Source organism: Apis dorsata, unplaced genomic scaffold (genome assembly GCF_000469605.1).
Source record: "Apis dorsata unplaced genomic scaffold, Apis dorsata 1.3 scaffold_170, whole genome shotgun sequence".
NCBI lineage: Eukaryota > Metazoa > Arthropoda > Insecta > Hymenoptera > Apidae > Apis > Apis dorsata.
In genome coordinates, this window is record NW_006263458.1 from 301,619 (window position 1) to 306,936 (window position 5,318).

The 5,318-nt window shown below is 35.2% G+C and overlaps 1 protein-coding gene and 1 non-coding gene across 2 annotated transcripts in view; both read left to right on the top strand.

The window, feature by feature from the left end:
• The window catches only part of LOC102676775 (heparan sulfate glucosamine 3-O-sulfotransferase 5), a 146,566-nt gene that overhangs the window by 47,863 nt on the left and 93,385 nt on the right, over positions 1-5,318 (top strand). The gene's annotated exons all lie outside the window — the stretch shown is intronic.
• On the top strand, positions 4,977-5,059 carry LOC116185413. Its single transcript, XR_004150257.1, has one exon. It is a non-coding gene; the product is annotated as a U6 spliceosomal RNA (small nuclear RNA).

Below are 5,318 nucleotides of genomic sequence, written 5' to 3' on the forward strand. Positions count from 1 at the left end.
GTTTGGTTAGAGATAACAGGCAAGTTTCTTTCGAGAGATAAAGTAAACAAGTTTCGGCGGACGATCATCGAAGTCGACAGCGTGTAACGTGTTAATTGTCGATCGACCGAGCCGAGGCCAAATATCCGGGTCAATTGGCAACGCTCGGCCAAGAATCCGTGTATTCTGCGCCCCGAGCTTTTCAGCTTTTCGCTGCGTCCAATCGGTCGAAACGTTGCGCCCATCATCGTTACCTCCTCCACCAGATTTTACTATAATAGAGCTTTCCATATTTCGCGCCAAATATCACAAAATTTAAAAAAAATTTTGCAATCTTCTTGATTGAATTGAAAAGGTGTTGAATAAAAATTTAGAAACGCAAAAAATTCCAAGAATAAATATGAAAAATTACGAACGAATGGTGCAATGAAAATAGTCTAAATCGTTTCACATCATCGACAAGTTTATATTGGGAATATTCGAAAATTAGAGATATATCGGATTCGAATTAAATTCAGTCAATTTTTTTAACAATTCATATTTTTAACTGTTTCATAATATAAATTGAATATAGATTTTTAATTATCTCCTGTCTATATATGTGTATGTGCATAATATATTGTTGATGAAAAATCAATGGAATATTATTTATATCTTGATTAATTAACTAATTTTAGGGCGGAACAGGAAATTTTCAAGCGTGTTTCGAAACTTGAATGTATATATATATATATATTATATATATAGTAATTCATGGTATCACAGCACGTCGAGTGAAGTTGAAGCCAAACTGTACTTCGCTCGCCTCGTTTCAAAATGTACTACATGTCCTAGAGCGAAATAAATAACCCCTACTGTATCATGTATGGCCGTTAACCTCCTTGCGATGAAATACACGTATGTACGTGCGCATTCGTTCCTTTCAGGCTGGCGGACACGCACGATTTTCAAAACTTGATGTGTCTCCCTCCATTCAATTTTTCAACGATGAACCAAATGAGTCCAGAATTTTTGAATTTTGTTTGAACTTTTTTATCGCGCAAAATGATGGATCTTGTAATATTTTTGTGCAGAAATTTCGAGTTTATTATTAGGTCAGGTGATGAATGGAACGGATATTTATTCGAGAATTAGAGACAAATTAAATTTAGCCAGTTTGAATTAAATTTGAAATACTGTGAAAAAATAGAGATAGACTAATCTGGTTTGACACGAATCGAAGAGTCAGTTATGCTAGGAAAGGATAGAAGTAGGAATTTAGAAAAATTTTATGAATGGTGCAATGAGAAATTTATGTTGGAATATTCGAAAATTAGAGATATATATCAGATTCGAATTAAATTCAGTCAATTTGGTTCAAATTAATCGTACTTTGTTAATTCATAATTGAATGTTGGATAGAAATTTAGAAATTTAGAGTATCTTAAGAATAAATTTGAAAAATTAATTATTTGACATCCAATTTATTCCAGTTTTTGTTAGGAAGGGATATTCGAAAATTAGAGATATATCAACTCGAATTAAGTTTAGATTAATCATGTCGATAAGTTCATCAATTCAGAGGATGTTGAATAGAAATTTAGAAACGCAAGAATAAATTTGAAAAACTACGAATAAATGCAATAAAACAGACTAATCGTTTGAATTCAAAAAATTTATCAAATTCCGTTCAAGTTTAATCGACTTAGTTTAATTAATAACTTGATAAATTGGATAGAAACGCGAACATTTCTAAGAATAAATTTGAAAAACTACGAACCAAAGAAAATTGTTTTTCTGCTCTACTGTTACGTAAACCTAGCCCTCTGTTTTCACCATTAAAATTCTCTCCGAATTTAACGCAAAAAACCGAACACGGTACAACATCACCACTATCACCACCACAATTCCACCACGTTACAATCTCCCAATTTCCTTCTGCTGCATTCCCTTACAAGGAGGATCTAGAAAGTTCAACACGTGTCCCTCGAATGGAATTTCGCCGCGAGAGAATACGAAATTCCCTTCCTCGAAGAAGAAAAAGAAAAAGAAGACGCGTATAATCGTTGCACGATGCGGGGGGATATCGAGGATTCGAATCCTTCACACTCGGCTCGTTTCACGACGGAAACGCCATCTAGCGACACGTCCGTCGCGACCAACCGAAATTACAGGCTCCAACGTCAGAAATAACGTATATTATAGCGCCACTCCTCAATCTCCACTTGGAATACCACTCTCTGCTAACCTCCGTGCACGTACGATCGTAACGCCAGAGTTTTAACGCGTTAACGAAATATTCGAGAATTTCGAGAATTACTTTAAGTAATTGCTTGTTAAAATGTTCGAATAATATTTGTTCGTTTATAGATATTATAATCGCGCTTCACTTTCACATATATAATCCTCGTTCGATATTACGATTTCAATTATCGAGGTAAAATGAATTATGCGTTGATTGTAACCGAGGAAATGAAAAAAATCGACGAAATAATTGATTTTTTTTTTTCGATTTGTTCGTCGATTATCCATTGAATAATCCATCCGTTAGATCGTGTCGTTATTTATAGACGCGTATTTTGATATATTGATCGTTAATTCTATTGGATAATATTGTCATCACTGTTAAATTAATAGGTTTATCAGAGAAATAAATAGATGGGTATCGTTGACATCGGGTTATTTAAATGGGCTATCGATATCAACGAATTCTATTAATTTATGTATTAACGTTAATAATAATCGACAGGCGCGATTTAATTAAATCGTCGCTTCCTCGTCGAATGAATTTGCCGATAATAACACACGCACGAAGGTTAGGAGAAAGAGATGCACAGGAAAGATAGGAAAGTAAGATTGACCCGATTCCCCCGATCCAATTGGCGAGAATTTAGTTTATCGTTTGTATCCCCCGTGAACGTTGCGTCGGGGTTAGTTCCGGTGGCCTTGATCCGATGTCATCTTCCTATTCCCGACCATGTTGGCAAACGCTATTACGTGATATCGCGCCGGCTGCGAATCGTGGGTCGATTCAATTAACCGAAGAACTTGCATTCCCGTCCAAGTTTCGAGCAAGGTCGCTCGCCAATTTGTTCGAAAAGATTTCCATTCCCGTTTCCTCTCTCTTCTATTGTTTCCATTTCCAACGACAATTTCTCGTCCCAGATGCGAAACAATCTTTTCTTCTACTTCTACTTCGCCGCGTAGAGCTTCGATTCCAATCAAATTCACCGGATGGAAATTTTACGGAAACTTTCGATTCGATTAGGTTAGGTTAACGTTCGATCCGTCGTTACATTCCTGTCAACACGATTAAATAAATAAAGTTCGAAAGTAACGAAGAATCCGGGAGGTGGGGTGTAGGAGGAGGAGGAGAAGGAAGGAGAGAGATCGTTGCACTTTTTGAAACTCGAAACGCGAGGGATTTGCGGGATAAAATACGACGCGATATCTCCGATCGTGCGGAGGACTGCCGTAGGCGCCACTTTTCGAGAAGCTCTCTCGTCACGGTGGCACCACAGTCGCACTCCTTCTCTCTTTATCGCGATTTCTCCTTCTCCTTGGGGAAAAATTACGTAGCTCGCGTTTTTTGGAATATGACACGACGTGGCACAACTCGAGAGAGAAAATAAATCGCTATCGTCCCGTTTCCACTACAGTGTCGTCATCCATGTTTCTTTTATCGTATATTCACGAGAAAAGAACAAAGTTTCGATTAATAATTAAGAAACGAGAAATAAAATTCTCGTGGATCCTTTCTTCGAATAATTTTCGTTCTTTTTATTTTTTTTTCTTTTTCTTCATTCGCTTCTTTTATCACAGATCGATCCAAGTTTGTATTTCCGTCCCTCTGTAGATTGTCTAACCGGAACCAAAGGATTTCTATCGTTCCCCAGAAGAACTTTATAATTCCCAGAGTTAGAGAAAAAGCCGAGGATTATTTTCATTCGCGCTTTTTCTTCTTCTTTTTTTTTTTCCGTTTCAAAAGTCCTTTTTAAAAGGATATTCTCCCTCCGTGCAAGAGACTATTCCCTATCGTTACCCACAGGATCCATTCTAGCCGAGATAAATCGGGCTGAGTTATACGGTAACCAGAGTTTTACCACGATAAATTTCGACGATTAAGAGTTATCGGGAAAATTAACATTTTCGAATCTTCTTCGGAAATTAGATAGGGGAATTTTTATGGAAAAGTTGGCCGAATTTCATTAACGATCGAGAGAGTTAATTCGGCCGCGTGCGAAACGATGGAAACGTGGAATTTAAACGGGCCTCGCCACAGTGGTTCGAATAATAGGAGCTAACTGGACGAAATTATTTTTTTTTTCTTTCTCAGCTTATACGGGGAAATTTAATTTTTAGAGAACGACGCCGCTTTTTATCGTAATTTAATATTTCGTTAAAAATGTATATATGATATAAAAATATATATATATAAATATACAAATATTTGTGAATCCTTAAATAACGCACGAAATATCTAGCAGGCAATTAGAAAGCGCTTCGAATTTGACAAATCGAAAATTGAAAATTGGTATTCTAAGGAAACGGATGTTAAGGAAAAAATTAAAAAAAGAAATTATGCTATCCTATAAATTAACTATAATAGATATGTGTCAGATATGGGCCTGAATGGTGATAATTTAACGAAATAACAATAAAAATGATAAAACTGAAAGAGATTATAGGAGAAACAATCCATGGTTTAAATATTTCCGTTTGTTTGCGCTCGAACGATTACAATCGGATCTCGGAACGATGATTTATGCATCGATCCTTGTATTAATATTTTCATTAACGAAAAGTGAAGATTAATTAGAACCGTGGCCAATTCATCAATGTTTCCAAATATATGGTATTCAAGCGTCGCGTCTCGCGTTTTGCACTCGATCAATCTTCATTAATTATGCCATCAATTTACATCGTCGGTTACGTTACGTATCGTATTAGTTTATGAATAATTAATCCTCCCCTTGAATATCTTTACTTTCGAACTAATCGTCCTTTGAAAAAAGTGTATATATATATATATACTAAAATTGGAACGATACAGAGATTAGCATACATGACACGCTAAAATTATGAAACGATTTACATTTTTTATCCTTTTCCCAAAGATCTATTTATCCTATGAGAATTTCTCCCATGTTAATATATATATATAAATAATTATATTTTTTTTATTTATTATATATATATTTATTCTTTTTGATAAAATTTTATCAGATTTTATGATTTTTTAGCTTATTCTTTAAAATTAATTTCTAATGTAATCATTCATGACAATTGTCAAGATCATTGAAGATATTCAGAGAATTCAAGGAATTATCCAAACTTAATAATGTGTGTGTGTGTGTGTG